Source organism: Cydia amplana, chromosome 18 (assembly GCF_948474715.1).
Source record: "Cydia amplana chromosome 18, ilCydAmpl1.1, whole genome shotgun sequence".
NCBI lineage: Eukaryota > Metazoa > Arthropoda > Insecta > Lepidoptera > Tortricidae > Cydia > Cydia amplana.
The window spans coordinates 5,621,326-5,643,974 of record NC_086086.1 but is presented as its reverse complement, the minus strand read 5'-3'; the positions used below and the strand labels follow the sequence as shown (position 1 = coordinate 5,643,974).

Below are 22,649 nucleotides of genomic sequence, written 5' to 3'. Positions count from 1 at the left end.
ATATTTTTTGGATGAAACGTAAGGAATCGAATGGTATCCTTACTTTTATCGTTTGAAGTTTAAAAAAAAACTTAGATTTTGAAACTTTCAGGTCCTGTATTTTTGTAATTTTTCAATATTTTATTTTAATATCCACATTATTTTGATAAATTGCTCGTTTGTCAACATGTGTCGTTTGAAGTTCAACATGTGTCATCATCCCTATTATAAACATGCCACAACATTTATTGTTGCCACTAAAGGTCAAAAAAATAAGTTATTATAGAAAATGTGACGGCCAGATAAACACGAAAAAATAAAACAATAAAGTACCATTTAATACCAATTGACTAGATCAGTTGTCATTGACGGCCAAGTCTATTCATACTGAAATAAGTACCTAGGTATTTTCAACTGAACTGAATCAAAAGCAATATCCAATCTTCCATCCTATTTTCTTTGCTTCATCGACGAAGCGATTCAAATATTCATTCTTAAGGATCTTTGTGTTCACTCTGACGATTTTTAACCCGAGCCGCTACTAGGTACTAGGTTTTTTGATGTTTTACTGGGTTATTTTTACAGTTATAAAACTTCAGAGTGAATACTGATTTTTATACTGGTTTCGCCCCGAACTGTGAACTCGCCATATTGCGCAAAAAAACTAGTCTTGATCACATATAGCTTTATGTGGATCAATTAAATTTTCAACGTGATTGAATAAAAAAAAGGAGAAAATTTTGAGTCATTAGATAGCAATTTCAATCATAATAAATATGGCAAACGTTTTATAATTTATTTTAATATGGATGAAAGTTTATATCCGAATAATCACTCAGAAATAAACTTTTATCGTGATCAGACCAAAAATTAAGAAATTCAAGATGGCGGTCGGTTGTAGAGACTTGGAACTTTTTTTAATACGGATCTGTAGGTATTTTTTCTCTACAACCGTGGAAGACTAGCTGTGCGTTACTCAACTCAAGCGTACTCACAGAACTGCAGTGGCCCATCAAGAGGGTGCATGCATCATTTTACAAGCTGAAGTATTTTGCATGTTATGATCAGTAGCGTTATTACGGTCGCATTTTTATCACCTGTCATGCCATGCGTCACTTTCGCACTTACATATTTGTTAGAACGTGACAGGCATGGTGACAAATTATAAAGAACCATCTCCTGAAGCCCTACTGAAGGCATTTGATAATACAACATATTTTCTTGTATAACGCTTAAAGGTTTATTCACTAACTTTTATATTTTTTGTACGCGCTTGTCAATGAGCCTTATACTTCCATAAGCAGCACCTCTGTAATTTAATAATCTTAAGCGTTAAAAAGCAATGTAGGTAGATAATAGCTCAGGGATGCACAAGAAGGCTAAGTTTAAATTGCCCCATCATTCCGCGCAAAGTTTCTTGCTCGGAACTGCGGTAATCCAGTTATTATATACTGTGGAAGCTTTGCTTCTCACGGGCACGCTTGAATCCCGTTTCGAATCACAGATTAAAGCAAAGCGTGCGTACATGGTATCTATTTGACACGCGCTGGGTACTTACAGCCTAGTGTTACCCGATACGATACGACTGGGTTAGACGTGGCACTTATAATTATAACCAGAAGCGGGTTAGAGTACCAAATTAGTTTATTTCTCGGAACGTAATGATATATTTATAAAATGGATCCTAATTTTTGTAAGGTATATACATTTTGAAACGACAACAATTAGATGTTTTAATATAGTTATTTTCGATACAAGTGCGAAAAAGAGGAAATTCGAAACGAGTGGCGATAAATTAAAACACGACCGAAGGGAGTGTTTTAAATCGACACAAGTTGCGAATTACCTATTCGCACGTGTATGTGCTGTGTGCACGTGCGGAAAAGTAGCCCCATATGTACTGTAAATACTTTAAAATACCTAGGTACAAGATTCCTAAGCTCAAAACGATGAAACCAGTGAGGTCGATTCTAATTTAACAATTTGTTATGATTTTGATACGACCTTGACGATCGTCTTCGAATCTCGCGCGAGAACGATCTTCAGGATCGTGTCAAAATAAGATCTACCGTAACAAGTTTTTGAGTCTGAATTGAGCTCAGGAACAGGAACAAAAATACATTCACAAATGCATTCAAAAAAACATAAGGATTATTAAAATTCTATTAAAATACATACTTTAATAGAATTTTAATAATCCTTATGTTTTTTTGAATGCATTTGTGAATGTATTTTTGTTCCCAGCAATAATGTCATAAATTTAAGCGCTGGTGGCCTAGCGGTAAGAGCGTGCGACTTGCAATCCGGAGGTCGCGGGTTCGAACCCTGGCTCGTACCAATGAGTTTTTCGGAACTTATGTACGAAATATAATTTGATATTTACCAGTCGCTTTTCGGTGAAGGAAAACATCGTGAGGAAACCGGACTAATCCCAATACGGGCCTAGTTTACCCTCTGGGTTGGAAGGTCAGATGGCAGTCGCTTTCGTAAAAACTAGTGCCCAAGCCAATTACTGGGATTAGTTGCCAGGCGGACCCCAGGCTCCCATGAGCCGTGGCAAAATGCCGGGACAACGCGAGGAAGATGATGAATAATGTCATAAATGTATGTTCCTGATGTCCTAAAGTTACCTGAATCATGTTTAAAATATTTTACTTTTGTACAAGTTCTGATTAAGCAGCATACGTACCTTACAATGTTCCTTATGAGAAGTCGAAGAGGTAGCAACGATAGCTCCGCGGGGACCCATCGCGTCTTGTTCAACAACTATTAACTGTGCAATTACGTATGTATATCGTAAACATACTCGCCTTGGGGCTCTTATGTGAGTAGGTACTTAATGAAGAAAAATGAGAGTTTATTAGAGTTTTTAAATAAAATTGGTCAAACGTGCTTTAGTAAAGTTACAATAGAGTACAGTCAGCAGCAGAAGTTGCTAAGCGGGCGAGGTGTTCAAATTGATCTTGACGCGACTTTATTGTTAAAGGAATAAGAGCGTGTCAAGGTAATTTTGAACACCTCGCCCGCTTAGCTACTTGTGCTGCTGACTGTACCTACGTATAATATATAAATATTATTTTACTTCCCAAATATTTTGACTTAATTAACTGTACGCTTGTTTGTCGCCGTCATAAAATAAAACCTTCTCGAAGAGTAAAAACTACTCGCACTCACAACCGTGTCAAAGCCGCGATCTCATATTTTTGGCATTTTTTCTGCATGTATGTGACCTTGATTGCTGCGCGCGCATGTGTTTTATTACCGTGTAGCCACGGTGTAGGTGCCTATTGCATTTTTTTGATATTGTACCCAGCTTTTCCATTGCATTGCTCTTTTTGCACATGTCAGTTATTAAAACTGTCTTTTAGCGTTTCAATTTAAGTAAATTTCCGGTGTTTCGTTGCTCGTTAGCTGGACTGTGTCAGATGGCCTTTATCCTCTCGTTATCGGAGCCGTCAATTTATTATTGCACTTTTTAACGACATGTACTGTCAGCAGCAGAAGTTGCTACGCGGGCCAGGTGTTCAAAATTATCTTGACACGACTTTATTTTTAAGACAATAAGCTTCAAGGTATTTTGAACACCTCTCGCCCGCTTGGCAACTTTTACTCCTGACTGTACTGGGTGACTTTAAAATATCAAGCTGTCATTTTTACTTACCGAAAATATTTTTTTATTTTAATTGGGGTAAATTAAATGTAGCGTGATGACTTGAAATGACATCTACAGGAACCAATAAACGTACGGTTATCCTGCCAAAGGCGCAATTTTTTTTTGCTGTTCGATAAGGATTTACTTTAACCTGACCAAAAGAAAGTAGGTGAGATAAAGTAGTATATCCTCTTAAGGTTGGAAGGTCAGACACAAGCCCTTTATCTAGAACTAGGATTAGGTAGGCGGCCTTAATTGAAAAACGGGTTGAGGTTAGAGAAATGTCATGTAACTGCTAAGTCAAATAAAATTTATTGACAACGAATAAAGTTAGAATTTAAAATTAAATTAGCTTTCAACGCCATCTCAAACAAAGGGTCTTTATTATTTTGTAATTACAAATAAGTACCTACTATAATTACACAATATTCTGAACATATTGAAAGTAACATGCTGGCCTCAGTGAGTGTGTATAAAGTGTGTGTGTGTGTATTCAAGTGTGTACTTTTTTTTTTTTTTTTTTTTTTTTTGATTCCACTTCAATCCTGCAAGCTGTCTATCTTTGACATTTAGCTGGAGATTAAGTATTTTTAATAGTCGTGCGTGGTGCGATATCCTTTGATACGCCCATCAATTTCGTTAAATCTTATATTTATTTTATAAGATCTTGGGGTGCTCTTCTCTTCAGCCTTGTAAAAGTAGTGTTAGGTGGTTCCTTCATCAGGTTTCTCGCGAGTAAGTTTGGGTGTTTCTCCATTCGTTTGCGATATTTGTCTAAGGTGTCGGACACTTCTTGGTTTATTGTTTTGATTTTGAGATCTCGATGCAAATTCTCGTTTTTGATGTACCACGGGGCTTTAGTGATTATACGTAGTATTTTTGATTGGAAACGCTGTAGTATTCCTAGATTGGATTTTGAGGCTGTTCCCCACAGCTGAATCCCATAAGTCCATATTGGTTTTAGTATGCACTTGTAAAGTAGCAGTTTGTTGTTTAGGCTGAGTTGAGATTTGCGTTCCAAAAGCCAGTACATCTTTCGCAGCTGCTGTCCGAGGGCTTTTCGTTTTGTAAAGATGTGTTTCGTCCAAGTTAGTCTCCTGTCCAAGTAGATTCCTAGGTATCGAACGTGGTCTGATTGGGGTATACGTATGTTGTTAAGTTTTACTTCCGGGCACGTTTCACGTCACGCACACGGCACGTGTACTTGAATGACAATATTGTAGTACGTACTCATATCTGATAAAATCAATTCGCACACAAAAGCAACACTCGCGTATTACCTTAAACGTTCGAATATATCACAAAGAGTACTGACGGTACAGTGATGGTGCCCGTTAAAATTCAATTCACCACAGTCCGGGAAAGCGCATTCGACAAAATCGAAACGACTTTCCAAACCTCCTATCTAACTCACACTCAAATTAAATATAGACCTTGTTGCTTGTCATTTAAAGCCTTTTTCGAGTAGCCAGGGAACGGATATTCGAGGTTGGAAATGGCACTAGTGCAGGAAATGTATTTTAGCGGCTTTATAACCTTGCAGTGGCGCTTGAGCAGTAGGTAGAGGTAAAATTGCGTGCGGCAATTTTTGGCTGAAAATGTGACAATAATAGTATTTTGTGGCACGTTAGGTATGATTAATAACTCATTTTTATTAAATTTTTCAAAATGTCAGATACACCAAAATTACATTAATTATATAAAACATCACATAAACACACTACATTTCTACAAATTACATAACACAAAAAAAACACGAGTCAAAAACAAAGCAGTCAGCAATTAGTCAAAAATCCCACCCCGCGTCATCCCAGGCGCAAAGGTGCCCAAAACGCTCGCCGCATTACCGCGCTGAATCGCGATGGACAACCTCTGCACCAGGAATGACCCAGAGCGGGGATCCAGGCCTCTATCTCGCAAACGGTTCCCAACGGTTCCACGTTAGGTTGGTTGTCTGAGGTTATAAATGTTACTTATAATATTAAAAATTAATGAATCAAATATAGGATAATGCCAGGATAGATGACCAATTTTTCGTCCATCAGTGTTGTGAATAACGCCTATTTTTAGGCTTAAAGACTCGAGCCCTCATGACTCGTAAGTCTTGAAGACTTGACTATATTTGAGAATTGTATTTATTTATTTTACGCGTATGGATGTAAGAAATCGCCTTTGCTGCCTTTGAGGCGTTAAGCCTCGAGAGTCTTAAGGGTTCGAGTATTTAAACCTCGAAATGGGCGTTATTCACAACACTATCAATAATTCATCATTTTATAGCATGTGTCATAGGAAACATAAAACTGTTGCTTGTCTTATCTCATGGCTCGGCAAGGGACTTCCCTACCCGTATTAATTCGGCCTTCGATGACGCAGAAAATTGTTTCCTCCAATGGAAGCGACGATGAGTTTTTTAGAGCCAATCATAAAAGGATTTGTGGCCCAAGTGCCGGAATTAGCGCAGGCTCGCTACGCTCGTGGTTCAATTTTGGAATATTTCGCTTGCTTGGGTATCAATATAAGGGTAAACAACAACTTTCATGTAGAACAAATAACTAATTCCTATTTTGTAGCTTTAAAATGTTGCAAAAGAATTTGTAGTTTTGATAAAAAGTAATCGCGCTCTCTTTTGTTTTAGTTTTTCTCTTAATCTACTACATTACTGTAGTGCCGCTTGCAGTATTAGATTGTAAATAAAAATGTACTCAATTTAACTGGTTTTAAAAATTACTGCATTGGCTATAAAACCTTCAAAGCGAATCGCAAAGAATATTTACAGCAGGAATTGAATATTTATTGAACGAAAATAAAAACAATATAAAGATAGTATATAGGTATACAGTGTGTATTTTTATTATAACCGCAAACTTAAACTAGACATACCTACCTAGGTTTTAATGCTATAAAGCCGTTTTGAAAGGTTTTTTTTTATATTGGTCTTAACTACCATGATAGCGTTATTATTTTTTGTAAAACTCATTAGGGTCTTAACTAACTACCCTTAGATTGTGCGGCCGAATCAAAAATACGCACTGTATAAGCTATACAGGGTATTTTTTAGTCACCTGCAATCATTTACGAAGTAAATATAGGTATAGGTCATACTCAGCAACTTTGAATATGGGATAACCCCGAAATCGCTAAAACAAATTGGCTGTTTTATATATTTTGGCTAGTCTGATGTTGACATTTTGTATGGGGGAGTCAACTTTTTTTCGCGATTTCGGGGTTGGTCCCATAGTAAAAGTTGCTCAGTGAACATAGGTGGGTGAATATATAGATATGCACCCCGTACATTATTGCAGGCCACTAAAAAAATACCTGTAGGTTTATGAAATTCAGCTACCACAATATTAAAATTACATTTTAGTTGATAATGAACAAAGTATTAAGGAGCAGTCGCGAAAAATACTTGCGATGACAGGATGCGATGAGAATGAAATAAAGTTTCACAGTCGGCAGCGCACCCTTGGGGCGTATTTCTTGAATAATGGCCGTCTAATTCTGGCTCTTCTATTAAAAGTTGCCAAGATTATGGGCATTAGCTCCAGGGGAGGCTTAACTTTAAGGTGAGTGAATGATTTTTGTCCATGCTTAAGAGAAATATATATATGACACTTAGCATAAAAATCTTTTTATGGATACCTTAACTTTTTTTAACCTATTTTCTTCTTAACTTAGTAGGTAAACTAGTAGATTAGTAATGTGACTTTAGTTTTATAAGGTCCGACGTAGATATACAATCAAAATTTCATGTATTTTTCTAAGTTTTTCAAGACTTTGATAAAAATCTTGTATGGTAGATTTTAACTTATTCCTTATCTATATGCCTGATTAGGATGAAAGTTAAACATAATAGAATTAGTAAACACAGTACCTTTATACCTATTACCTATTTCGTAGTTTCGATGACAACGGGTGATACAAATAAAATACAGCGACTTGCAAGAAATATTTAGTTTCTCAGACACGGACAGATAGAAATATGTACTTTAATTTTACGTTTACACCGGCTGTTTAAATCCGACAGTTTTCGTGACAGCTTGCATAAGAAGTACGTATAAATCGTCCTTAAGCACCCCCAGGCTTCATTGCTTATTGCCCCAACTTACCGAAATCGTTCAACTTAATACATCACAAAAGCATTTATTACCAAAACCTACACGGAACCATAAATTCAGTTAAACTACAATCTCTATAAAAACGACGTCGGACCGTGGGCGAATGAAATAAATCTGCCCCTAAATAACGCTGTTAGGAATATATATTCCCCCTAAATATAGGGAACGGCCGATCCTGGCAACATTTAAAGTACTTTGGGAAAGTGATGGGCTAGGGTGCATGTCTAATCGAGAGGTATCGCTCTCTTGCTGTTTCCGCTCGTAGTGTTGCCAAACTGTTGAGTGTTGATGTTTTCCCCCCTTATATATTATAACGTTAAAAATGTATCACCTTAGCAATAACGATATTATAAACAGAAATAGATGTCATATATTAAAGAAAAAGTGACGAAGCCCTCCAGTGGTGGCCTAGTCTTAGTAAGATGGCATATAGTCGAGACATTGGGACGGGTTCCATTGTGGCGGGGTGGCCAAGGGGTTCAAGGCGTTAGCCCGCATTGCTAAAGACGCCGGTTCGAATCCGGCCTTCGCCACTGGAGGGCTTCGTTACTTTTTCTTTAATGACATCTATTTCAGTTTATAATTTATGTATATATAGTAGTGTGACTACTTAAAAAACAGAAATCAAAATATTTAATAAAATAATTTGATTTGTTCCCAAAGTTGTGAATGACGATATTGTTGCAAAATGATATTGTTGTCGAGTTTTAGAAAGCAAGCAAGAATGCTTAGTTGTAGGTTTATACAATCATACCTATATACAATCATGTACCCGTAGCTGGCCAAAAGTGAGGTGCCTATAGGATTTTTTCACTTTGAATAAGAAGACAGTAAAACAACAGTACCTATTAATACGAATAAAAAATAGGTAGGTAATCATTAAAAGAAATCTAAAGTTCTCCTTAAAGTATCTCGAACGAAATTTTAGCCTCGGCTTAATTAGAATAACGAAAAATCTGAGATAACTCAGAGGAAAAAATATTGGAGTCAATCCCAGCGTGATTTCAGGGTCGTTTGTTTACTTTATAAAGTAAGAAGCCATCGGAATACCTAAAGACTCTTGACAACTGGGAGATAAATTTAATAAAATGAGTCTTGTTGATTATTTGCCTGTTGGTAAAAGATAAAATAAAAGTTAATCTTTAACAAGCAGAAACGTCTGCGAACGATGCTATTAAGCTTAGAATAAATTTAAAAGTGGAAAAATTACTGCCTAGGGTGAGTCTTGAATTCACGGCTTCTGGATCGATACTCCAGCGCTCTGCCAACTGAGCCACCAAAACCTTACCCATAGCCAGCGAATCTTTCCACCATATGGGTCTTATAAAACCTCACCCATAGCTAGCGAATGTTTATAATATATGGATCTTATATATTTAATTTATTTTTGTTAATTTATTCTAAGCTAAAAATAAAACTTACCTTGACATAATAGGTAGGTACACTATACCTTCTTATACTAGTATAGGATAATACTAAATCAAATAGCCAGATTTTAAAACTGTCATTTGTATTCATCGGAATTTAAAACCGAATGCGCAGGTAGGATTTCATGCAGTCGGCCACCGGACTATCAGGCCTCAGCTCTCAACATTTATTAAATAATTATGATAAAATCACCCTTCTATACATTTCCCTCATCCGAAACAATCGAATGTTTGAGCTGATTTAAAAAAAAGTAAACATTTTTTACACTACATCTTATCGAGACACAGGAACGCAACTTTTACTAACGGCGCGATGCGGGAAATGAATTAGTGATTCACTAGATATGAAATAGTAAAGATATGTGACGTTCCACGGCAAAAGGTACCTTATGGCGGCTGGGGCTTACGCTATTATTAACGCCGCTCCAATATTCAGCCGGGGCAATGGTAACTTTTGCCGTGGAACGTCACATATCTTTACTATTTCATATCTAGCGAATCTCTTATTCATTTTCCGAATTGCGCCGTAACTGTTGTTTCACAAATCAATTGCGCCCTCCTGTGACAATAATTTTCGCTAAACACGTCCATAAAACGAGACAGTCCTCCGTAACGTCAGAACTTCCACGATAATATCGGGTAGGACTACCAAAGCACCCGTTGTCCTTGGGCTAGGGAAATTATGGCCACATTATGCTTGATGGCTGTAGTTTTTGTATGTAACGATGCCTTGAGGATTTAAATGTTTTGCGAGAGAACTGTCAGTAAAGAAAGTAAAAGATTATGTTTTTGACTTGGATAATATTTAGTGTAAAACTTGAAAGACGAAAGTTTTAAACAAAACATGGTTTAAGCAGGTCGTTAAATGCGAGATGGAGCACGTACAATTAAGGGTTCAACAGGTTAATATATTACGACAAAAAACACGTCCACACCAAAGAACGATGTTTACATTGTAACATTTATTCACTGCTTTATTAAGGAGAGTTTTAAACCCACAAAAATGTACCAACATTTTTCAGTATCTTTTTTAGTTTTTAGAAAAAAATTCAAGGATGTTAGGTATGTATAAAACAACCTTTAATTTTTAAATAAATATAAGCTGCATTTTTAACAACTTAACTCTCACACATCAACATAATTTTGACATATGCCGTACATTTATCATACTTTATATTCCTCCAGACACTCAACTGAATTTATTAAGCAAACCCTCCAACAGCGCCCTAGGCAAGTGCTCAAAATCGCTACTAACAACATAATAGCTCACAAAAAACGGACAAGGGTCTGAAACTTCCACCTCACGCGTCGGAGTCAAGTGCAGAATTTACCGATTGCCCTAACGGCCGACGGCAACAAAAACAAGACAAAGAAAGTTGTGGTTAATGATAGACGACGTGACTAATGATTGTTTCATTGCATTAAACAAACGTAGTTATAAGTTCTGCCAGACAACTAATTGAGGTTTCGCTGATGTGCTAGTCAAACATCACTGTTTTGTTTTCACTAATTGGAAAATGTTTATTAATTGCAGACCATTTCGTACTCTTAGCAGTTTTGCGGTTGAAATTGTTTTGAATTTACCACTTTTAGGTTGTACTTCTAAATGTAGAAAAATAAAGTTCGTAGGATTTGGGAATAGTAGGTATATTGAAGAAAATTAACAAATAATAAATATCTCAAGTACCTATACCTACTATACAGGTATATTTATACGTTATACATAATATAATAACATTAAGTATGTTAAACCCCAGAACAACCCCTTTTCAGTCTGTTGCTTAAAGTAACGATATGGATTTTTTTAGGTACATAATTAATATTATTCCCCATGCAAGATTTTTTATTTAATTAATTGACCATTATTTATCTTAACTAATACCAATTTGGTTACCTACGTTTAGTATTATGTGTCTAACGAAATAAATAATCAGCTCATGTTTGCTTTATTATTGTGAAATATTGTGTAAATTGGCTATCCTATTTGCATTTAAAATAATTTATACCTAATTCATATTTAACAATTTGCCAAAGTTTAAATCACAAGTAACATTCAAATTATCCAGCACTTCATAACTAAAGCGTCCGCGTTAACTAATTCTTAGTGCAAACGTACTTGCACTAGTGCGCCGACATCCGCAAAACCACGGAGCTACAATAGAAATTACTCCGGCAAATATATTGCCGTGTTATGTCGCGCGAGGCCGGGAAAGTCCTGCGTTGTGCAAATTTATGGTAACCCTAATTGGGAAGCACAATCAAAAGAGTCAGTTGGCGTTTGTATTTTAAATAACTTATATTTTGTAGCTAATGGATTATACATAAGTATAAACTATGTACATTTCTTTATAAAATATTACTCCAAAAATACGAGAAGGAAAAAGCATATAAGTAGGTAATGTTGATGATGTTTATTTCTGGACATTGAAAATATATCAACAATACCATAATTTATTAAAGTTTTATTAAAAATAAATAATTATGTACCTACATAGTCTAATAACGTAATATGTAGTATCATATCATTCTCGTTTAACCTTTTGCCTTCCCTTATATTTTTTTTAGAATAAGGTAAATGTATACTTGGTCAACCAGATCTTGACAGTGGAAAAAGGTGGCAAATTTGAAAAATGTAGGCGTGAAGGGATATTGTCCCATAGAAAAATTGAATTTCGCGCCTTTTTTTACTGACAAGATTTGGTTGACCAGCTATATTAAATATATTTATTTTATTCTATATGTGCAAAATTTACATTGGAATATGTTTTCGCTGTGTTTTGTACAACTCTCAATATAACTTAACTATTAAACGATAATGTTCTATTAATAAACCTTCAACGGAACGGCTATCCGGCCAGAACAGAAACCTCCCGATTTATGGCCACCATTAATATCTAGCAACCGCCAACACGGTGCAATTTGTTCGTCTCAGTGTTGCCACGGACAATGCAATCCCTTATATTCCGTATATTGCTCATTGGTTTCACGAACACGAACGAATCAAGTGCTTGTAAAAACCAGTATTACTTGACCGGCAGAATCGTAGTAACTATATCTAATGGTAGGACTCCTTTCGGCTGGTTTAGCGTTCCACTCTATTGGCCCGTACTTGTCATGCGCTTAAAATTACAACAGTACTCGGCCAATAGCGCGCGAGGTATTCAATACCAAAACCTGAGATGTGGGTGTACATTGAAACAAAGATATGGCTAATGGTTGTCCGACCGAACCGGATTATTGGGTTGTAATTAATTATGATTTTGTTTATTTTCAGGTACGTTTTTTCCTTTTACGAGATGGATCACGCACGACATAGACAGGTAGTATTAATCTATATAGAGTAGCTGATAATATGATGTTCTGTACCTACCTGTAATTGGTAGAAAGTGAAGTCATCATGATTCTAGACGGAGGTAAAATTAACATCTTATACCTTAATCATGAGTAAGACCCTCTTTAACTCATATTATCGAATTTTCCAAAATAAAATCGAACCTATTCTAATAGATCGAGGGAAAAGTTATAAGGTTATCACTATTTGGGTCAATCAACTATTTCTTGTTGTTATTCTGTCCCATCAGCGAGGAGACAATAGTAATATAGATTGTTAGAAGAACTGCTGTACCATGTTCTACTAACAGGCTCAGTAGATGTCTCATAATGGAAAGGTCTTATAACTACCATTTTAAAATGCAAGTTTGGTTCATTTAAATACGAAAAACCTAGAATTGTAAGAGTGACTCAGGAGACCGTAACCATAGCAACGTGTGACAAGAAAAAGTTGATTAACCCATTTAAGACACGTAACAGGGAGGCCAGAACAAGCTTCATCTTTGATATCAAAATTCCTGGACTGAAAACGCTTGCTGAACCCATAATCTTACTGAGACTGCGTTACAATCATTTTTTCACGTCACATACACGTCTTAGATTCCCTCATTTTGGCGGATAGATAAAAAGTGGCAGCAAACTGTTTTTATTTATTTAAATATATTCTTTTTAATTGTATCAAAACCAACCAGACAAAAACAATACAACCAACAAGAAGCTTTTACTCCAATATAATATGAAAGGACCTTTTCCCCGGCCTAATAAAACGTTCCGTTGTTGGATTGTAAACGATTAAATTAACTTTATAACAATTATTTTCAAAACATTCTCAGAATAAGCCAATATTTGGCATGTTTTTAGCAAACTTCCTATACCAATAACAAAGCTTTCAGTTAATTAAGTTTTTTTAGCCTGCAGGGGATTTAGGTTAATTTTATGGCTACAATTTTGTTGAAACTAATTACTTACGCTTGACGCTAAATTGCTTATTACACTGTTGTACGGATGGTAAGCCTGTGTCGCTTTTTGAAAAAAATGTTTTACAACATTTCACGGATACATGAAATCTTACTTAAATTGTATAGATTTCACGCCTTTTTAATGTGCATCTTCTAAGAAATATAATTTATAAAAATAAAAATAAATAAAAAAAAATATATTTTATTTCAGAAAATTAAAAATTCCATACAATATTGTTAGTAATACATTACAGCTACATGTTAGTAAGTACAATAAAATTAATCATTAACATAACACAACATTTTGACAATGAGATCAAGATTTATAATAAAATTAAAATTAATTGGAATCATGAATATGTAATAAATAAGTAAAATAAAATTGACTAGAATTGAATTTAAGTATGTCACAACATTGTTATACATATAAATAATGATTTCATGTCAAAAGTACAAATAGAAATAAACAAATGTCCTAAAATAAAAATAAAAATATTAAAATACGGCGATAACTTATCAATTAATAACTTTGACCCAAGTGCACAGGATGGAACTATCTGGTCTGTCAGAGATTACCTTCAGTATCCTGTTGTCGCTGCGCCGGATGCGGTTTAGAAGAGATGCGAGATTTATCTAAACAACAATATTTTAAATCATATTATTATTAAACTACTATAAATTATAATCAATGGTTAAGTTTGACCGTGTCAGTTCAGAGATTATTGATTGGATAAAACTGAAAATTCTAACAGTACTAAGATTGACTATGGCGTTTATTGCTGTGTATCAAAACTGTCGCTGTCTTCAATCAAAAGTTTTTTTCTAATGATTATATCAATATCTCTGCTCTTTTCTATTAGGTACGCATAACAACCGTAAAAGAAATTCGACGGTTAACTTTATAGTAACTATTCCATATTCTTAGTAAATTCTGCAGCTGATTTATGACAATCATGAATTATCCAATTCATTGAATCTGTTAGAAGTATTAGAACAAATTAAATTATTTTCAGAAAATATTGCACCTGCCGCGATAGCAGAGGACGCTGGCAGCATGGGGCACTGGAGGCCTTGGTCACTTTTTCTTAATATGACATTTATTTCAGTTTATCATTAAATCTGCACATTAAATAAGTAAGAGTGTTACTGAAGTGATAATCGTAGTCCTTTGTCCTATTGTATAATGATTCCATTGATAAAAGTAGGTACCCAATGGCGAAAAAAATTACAACAACACTAAACAAAATAAAGCGTTTATATAGATTTTAAACAACCACAGGCTAATCGTCTCAGATGTGCCGATAAGTGGCGGGCCATTTAACCGTAATGGCCCACTAATTAAGTTACTAAGGCGGTGACTCGAATGTATTTTTGTTTATAAAGTGGCAATGACGTTGCGAAAAATTCCTGGATGTAATCGGAGGGACTTTAATTTGCGTTGAATATTATTATGTTAGGTACCTGTTTTCACTAACGTTTTGTTTAGCTAAGAAAGGAAATGTTTACTCATGTTTTAGTACATCGACATCAATAATTCATGACTAGATATTTTATTGGGTCGTAGAACATTTTTACTTATATTAGATTTTATTTAAAGATAAAATAGTTGCAAAATACATAACTGTAAAAACATGATAAAAAGTCAGAAAGGGGTATTTTATCGCGGAATCACCCTACCTTACCCTAACAAAAGCCTATTCAGTCGAAACTATGCAATAAACATTGTTATCATTACGAGCCACCCAAGCGCAAAACTTTGCACCAATGCTGTTTATCTTCCAAGCCGCATTTCCTCACCCATGTAATTTTAAAACAACATCAATCACACATCAAAACCGCCCCCCGAAGCATTTGTCAACAGAATATCTAACCCACACACTAAACTTAATTTCCAAAGGTCTCAACTTACTTGGCCCTACTATATAGAAAACACTCTTTTATTAAAGTAAGGATATACACCACCATCAATCGTACGCTGTGACAAATGACGCTCACTGCCGCGATAAAAAACTATTTAGCTATTTTATTGGCCATAAAGATAGCGTTGTTTACTGGAAAAAGTACTTAATGAGCTTTGCAAAAAATGTGATCTGATAAAGGGAATTGAGGGCAGGCCCGATTGGTATTTAATACGGTGTGCGGTGATGAAACAAACTCCATCCTGTTCCTCATCTTTTTTCTGCGGACATACTCTGCCATTTTGCTAAGTTTGAGATTCCTAGCCATTGGTCACATAATTTTTTTATAATTATTTTATTAAGAGACTTACGTAAAATTACATTACGTTGCTTATATGACAGAAAACAAGACATTTAAACAATATTTACCAAATAAAAAAATATTGTAAAATGTATTATAGTAAGTAGGCGTTCTAAAAATATATCTTATAGCGATATATATATATATATATTTAAAGCTGTTAAAGCGTTATTTTATATTTAGAGAATTCTACGACGAACATACTCGTGTTATTTTAAATGATAATAATATGTAGTATTATTTAAGTAGATTAAACTGCCTAGGAACTTATATTTGTTCACCCAAGCTTTACCGAATCATAGAGAAATATAGTAAGACAAGAATGCTCACTCCATATATCAGTTAGACTATTAATTTCAGTGTCTACATCTAGCATCGAGTAGCGGAACTATCAGTACTGCTACATCTATTGTCAAGTAGCAGTACTGATAGTTCCGCTACTCGATGCTAGATGCTAATAGTCTTTTTGGTACTAAAACTGATGTATGGAGTGAGCAATCTATGTATTTTTTTCTCTATGACCGATTGAAACGTCAATTATTTCAAATTCTAAACGTTTTAGAATTACAGAATACCTACTTAAATATTATTTAGTGTAGTTCAGTGTAAATTTTGATTGCATACCTATCGTGATAATATATGTTTGAGCGCACTAATTTATTGCGGGTGTTTTAATTTGATGGTTATCAGTTAATTAGCTCAAATGTATGTAGTTACATTTGGACCAATATTTGGTATTTTTAAATGGGTTAACGCATACGAATATAAATTATTTGATCGATTTAATGCAAAGAGTTAACTCAATTTTGGTGTCGAACGAACTGTTAAATAATACAATGATTTACAAATATTTTAGCAACTGCCTGCGACTTTTTCCGCGTTGACTTCCAAGATAAGCGTATTTTGTTTTTATACCACATCGGTGGCAAACGAGCATACGGGCCGCCTGGTGGTAAGCAGTTACCATCATCATCATCAAAGATCATTTAAACTAATAGAGTTCCGTTTTTGTGATTACTACGAAACCCTAAAAAAAGTCGTTGTCATTACAAGAACATTTATTAAGTAGCACAACAAAATAGCTGGCGTTAAATTAATCAAGTAAACAGTTGAGGAGTCGAATTGGGGGCGTGATGTTTGAACACTTCCTTTTTGTGGAAGTTTTTAACAAGTTGGCCATGCGGATAGTCGACACAAAGAGGGTATTTTATTTCATACAAACGCTAATGTTTAGTTAAGCATGTTTATATGGCATACTATAATTTCTTGTACCTGTATTGTACTGTATGATTGACAGCATTATTATGACTGTATAAAAATTCAAAGACTATCTAGTTAAAATATTGTCACTTGTAATTAACTTTTTAATTATAAATATACTAATATCTTCAATCGTTTAGTTAGCTAGTGAGTATACAGTGCATAATCACGCAGTGTATTTTATTTTACGGCACTTTTGTTCGAGCTCACTAAAGCCAGTCACAAAAGAAATTGCATACGGATTCAGTTTTGTACACAAACTTCAGATATTGATCGTATCGTATAGAACAGTGTTTGAATACTAAACACGCTTGTACCCAACAAACGGACAGTGATTTCTTGCCATTGAACAAGTATTTGCTGTGAAATTAATATTTTAAATAATCACATTTATAACCGGGTCTACCTATCACGAATTTATTTTGTTACCTTTATTTACCGACGTTTCGACAGGTTTCACTGGTCGAAGTTGCAGCTAACTGATGTCCCAGTAAAATGTCAAGACAGAGATTTGTGTAACTATCCGACGAAAAGTCTATGTAAAAATTTTCGCTAGACATTCCAATTTCAAACTACTCACGACTGTTAATTATGGTCAAACGTCATGACGTGTATTTATGTCGAAACGTCGGTAAATAATAGTAAAAAATAAAATCGCGATAGACCCGGTTATACATATGGTTTTATTTGTGTTCAAGACGTGAAAGTTTTAAATGTTAAATTGAATAATCATTTCTTATAAAATCCTAACAATTTCGGATGAATTCGACCATAGGTACTGCACTCACAAGCACGCCCTTATTCTTATTTTGAAGATCGGGATATTTCGAAATCGTATTCGAAATATGCGCACGAGGAACGAGGAAAATTCCTCGAACGCAAAAACGCGGCTGTGCTAAAGGTTATCAAGGATATAAACAAATAAGTATAAAAAAACCGGCAAAGTGCGAGTCGGACTCGCGCACGGAGGGTGCCGCACCATGAACAAAAAATAGAGCAAAACAAGCAAAAAAAACGGTCACCCATCCAAGTACTGACCCCGCCCGACGGTCAACTTCGGTCAAAAATCACGTTTGTTGTTTGGGAGCCCCACTTAAATCTTTATTTTATTCTGTTTTAGTATTTTTTGTTATAGCGGCTACAGAAATACATCATCTGTGAAAATTTCAACTGTCTAGCTATCACGGTTCGTGAGATACAGCCTGGTGACAGACGGACGGACGGACGGACAGCGGAGTCTTAGTAATAGGGTCCCGTTTTTACCCTTTGGGTACGGAACCCTAAAAAGCAACGGTAGTCTCTAAAGATTTGTTCGAAGTTACGAGTATATGTCAGGTATTAAGGATGTTATATTGAAGAGGATAAACTTTCCGTACTCCAGTTATATTTAGGTTGCGATAACTGCGATAAGAGAGAAAATCAGGTCAAGAGGTATAAGCGTTTAAATTGAGGACACATGTAAAGACTCCATCAGGTCAGTATGGCTACCATCAGTTTGGCACTGATATAAACGCCGTCGAGCACGTAATTTACTTTCTATACATCTCGTTCGAACTCGCATATTAGTGCAAACGAGATGTATAGAAAGTAAATTACTTTCTCGATAGCGTAAATGTGAGTTTTAACACTGTCAGCGACTTATGGTAAGGGCTTAGCACTAATCTCGAAACATAATATTGAGTTCCAAGATCAAACATTAAATTCGCATGGACCTATAAAAGGTTACCAAACTTACAGCTAAATGGTCCAGGCGAAATGTAAATATATTTTACATGAAAAAGATTTCAGAAAGCGTTAAAAATACGTTTGCGTCCGAATCAAAAATGATTTATATCTCAACGAATTTCCAACAATATTGATTCTATCATGTTTGAATAGATAAATTCGTTCTTTATGCGGGCAGAGCCAGTGTATCTGCAGTAATTTGCGAAATGTTTTTGTATTTGCTCCTAAAACAAGGGTAAAGGTTTTATTTAGGTATTCATAAGGTTTTATTGAACAGGAGTACGACTATTTTGGACATATTATTATATTTTGGCATGTCTGTGACGTTACATTTTGCAGGTGGAGGAAAAAATTTTAATCGGTCCTCTGTTTTTCCATTTTCATTTTAAAAAGAGACTTTCGGAGAGTTACCTTAGTTATAATGTAAGATTAAGGATTATTATCAAGAAAAGTGATAGTCTGTGTAGGCGTGATTGCTTAATTTTTTTTTGGTTGGGTTGTGAACGGGTTGATTTGAATTTTGGCCTGGCAATCATTATTTTAATCGACTTGTTATTACCAAAGCAAATTCAGATTTATAAAATGGCTTATTTTTATGATATACAGGTCAAAAAGCACGGACATACGTGCCAAAAACCACAATACATTACATGGAATAAGTGGTGTCCTCACTTTTGACAGCCCACAAAGCCAATCATCCCGCCCACTTTTGCCCACTTTTGTAATCCTCAATTATTCCGCATTTCCCGGGCCCGAGAGGTCCACTTTTGTCCGGGACAATGGGCCGAACTACGATAAATCAGGACTAACCATATCCACATCAGGAAGACATAACCACGCAAGGGGTTCTAAAAGATTTAAGACTTTATTCTTCTGAGTGATGCAGTAATGGTGTAAGATGGCTTTTTTTCCTTCCGTGCATTGCGTTGGCTTAAGCGTTTTCTAATGCTTTTGATGATATTCGCTAATGCTTTAACTGGTTTTTGTAAGATGAAAACATTCTTGGTAATAGTCGAGTTCAGTTAAAGTTTAAGGGAAGAACCTACTCGGGGTTAACAGTTTGCGACAAAAATAATAAATATTTAATCTAACTAAAGGTGCGTCGAAAATGAAACTAGATGGCTTTGTATAGACAATTTGGTCCATTTTAACAAGTTATTTATTTTAAAAGTCGTGATTAAACAAGTTTATAATATTTGTTTTAAATAAAACTCAATCCTTAACTGAGTCAACAGCATACAGTTTTAGTGGGTATTGGCAGTTTCCGAGGATCATTTTCTATGAAGATTTGCTATTTATATTAATTTAATATATAAATACTCTCTACTAGTACATACTAACAATGTCATTTCATAAAAGTTAGTTTTGAATCCATACATTAAGGATTCCGGCAAAGAATGTTATAAACTTTGAAATTGACGCACGAACGTGCCATAATGTTCCGGCAACTTAGTGCTACGCCGTAGAAGAGCCACGCCACGTAGCAGATGCTTCGAAATGCTGTGAGCGCAATATATTGTGATATTAACGGATGCAATATCATATAATGAGAGTCACGTGTCATATTACCAAGTTTAACCAAGCGTATATTACCAGAATCAATGAATTTTAATAAGTACTTATTGTATTAGGAAACAAGTTAGGGTATTTTACTCACCCCTCTGATAACAAATCAACCTGTATTAGGTTAATTAATAATGTTGTAAGCTATACATTAGTTTGTGATGTAGGTACCTAAGAACATTTAATACACAACAACGTGTTTTAAATATGCTCTATGTTAATTAAAAAAAAAAAAACGGGTTGCACTCAGGGCAGAAGTGAAAACTCAATTACTAGGCCAAAATGCACTATGTATATTACTGAATCGCGATTAGAAAGGGATTGAGATAGCTGTCAATCCATATTGATTTTGACGTAAGTGTATGGAAATCTGTTATTTCTAATCCCTTTCTGATCGCGGCATGATAATAATTGAGGTTAACACCATCTAGCGTTAGCGTTAATTACTTGAAACCCCTAAGCACATCACTGTTAGTACTCTAGTTATATTAATACCAGTTAGAACGAAACTCACTAGATGGCATTTAAATCAATAAAGAAAAACTCAATGACATTACATTATAGTTTTTCGATCACGTGTCCGTCTTACGGTAACCTGTCCGTCTTACGGTCACGTGACCGTCTTACAGGCATGTGATCGTCTTACGCTGTCTTGAGTTTAACATTTTATCCCCACCTCAAAAAGTGCACAGCGCCGCTAAAGAAGTTTTCACTTCAAAAATGTTTGGGATCGCGAACAATTGATTCAGGATGCTATTGAAGCGAGTCAAAAAGTCCGAGCTGGTATTCTGGTTCTTAAGGAACACGCTGCTAAAGTAAAGGTATCGTTCGGATTCAGACCGCACCAGCATTAATGCTGCAGTATTAGGCTAGATGACAAATTTTCATTTATGGTATCAATCAAGTTTGTTTTTAGGATCAAATGTCTATATGGGACCCTTTGCATTAAAGCAATACAAAACTCAGAAATGATAGTCAAAGTCCGACCGTCGCACTTCACTCGCGAAACGCCCCGAACAAAACGCTATATGAACGTGACGTCAAGGTCACTGAGATCGCATCTTCAAGTATGAACAAAACAAGTAATATGCATTTTTGTCGGTGAAATATTGCGTTTATGTATATAGTTGCTATACAATCTTTTTTTGGATAAAATGTGAGGAATCGAATGGTATCCTTACTTATTTCGTTTTTCAAAGTAAAAAAAAAAAAAAATTTAAACTTTCAGGTGCTGTATTTTTGTATTATTTCCATATTTTTTTTGTAATAACCACAATATTGTGATAAATTGCCCATTTGCTATCTATCATACTAGATTTTGTTATAAAATTCAACATGTGTCATCATTCCTATTGCGAATTTCAAAAATCCTTAAGTTATTCCTCGAAAAAGATGCGTATTTTTCAAAAAAGTCGGACACGCTACAATAACCGCAGTAGGTCAGTTAAAAGAAATTTAAGAAGTTAAATTGGATTCATGCCTAATCCAATTCTTAGAAAAATACTTTTCGTTTTGAATTCAGGATCTTTTATAGTACGGGCAAGAAAATACAGAATAATTTCATACAAACTAGGTACTAGTAATAACCTGATATTACCATCTCACATTGTAGTAAGTCACCGCTTTCACAGATATTTATTACAGAAAGACTACTATACGAAATATTTTACTTAACATTGGCACTGAAAATGGTTCTGTATGGGAAGCACCTACCTATACGGCTACCACCAGTTTGTCACCGACATATTCGCTTGCGTGTGCGTAACTTACTTTCTATGCATCTCCCTTGTACTAGCATAGCGACTTGTGCGAGCGAGATGTTCTTATAGAAAGTAATCTCAGACATTAGAAAATATGTCAGTTTGACACTGCCGTGCTAATTAAAAGGCCATCGTAAGTACGAGGGGGCTATTGTTTACGGGTCAAATGGATATATATCAGTAAAAACTCCATAAAATAATATGTTTAATGTTCTTTGTGGTAAATGAATAAGTAAAGTTAAACAAGGAAAACAACAAAAGAAGGTACACTAGCTTTTTTATATATGAATTATAAGTTGCCAGCCTCCGCGGAGGTTTTATTCAGCTTTCTTGTAAACAGCTATTTTAGGCTTAGTGTAGATTTTTTTTGTGGTACCTATAAGACTAGTTATTTTTTTCCAAATTAATGTGTGTTCTTTTTGTTAGGTGTAAATTAAGACATTTTTAACCATTATCTTAACCACACAACACAACACAATTATAATAGTTTGGTTATTGCACCTTCTGCGATGTTTTCGCTGTACGCCGCTCCGTAGCGCAGAGAGCCGAGTGCGGAATTAAATCCCATTGTTTTAAAGATGCTTTCAAAGTTGCTTTGTGCTTCATATCTAATATGA

At 35.1% G+C, this 22,649-nt stretch overlaps 1 protein-coding gene and 1 non-coding gene across 2 annotated transcripts in view; both read left to right on the top strand.

The window, feature by feature from the left end:
• The window catches only part of LOC134656407 (protein sidekick-1-like), a 269,487-nt gene that overhangs the window by 206,301 nt on the left and 40,537 nt on the right, over positions 1 to 22,649 (top strand). The gene's annotated exons all lie outside the window — the stretch shown is intronic.
• Trnac-gca (transfer RNA cysteine (anticodon GCA)) lies at positions 8,210 to 8,282 on the top strand. Its single transcript has one exon. It is a non-coding gene; the product is annotated as a tRNA-Cys (tRNA).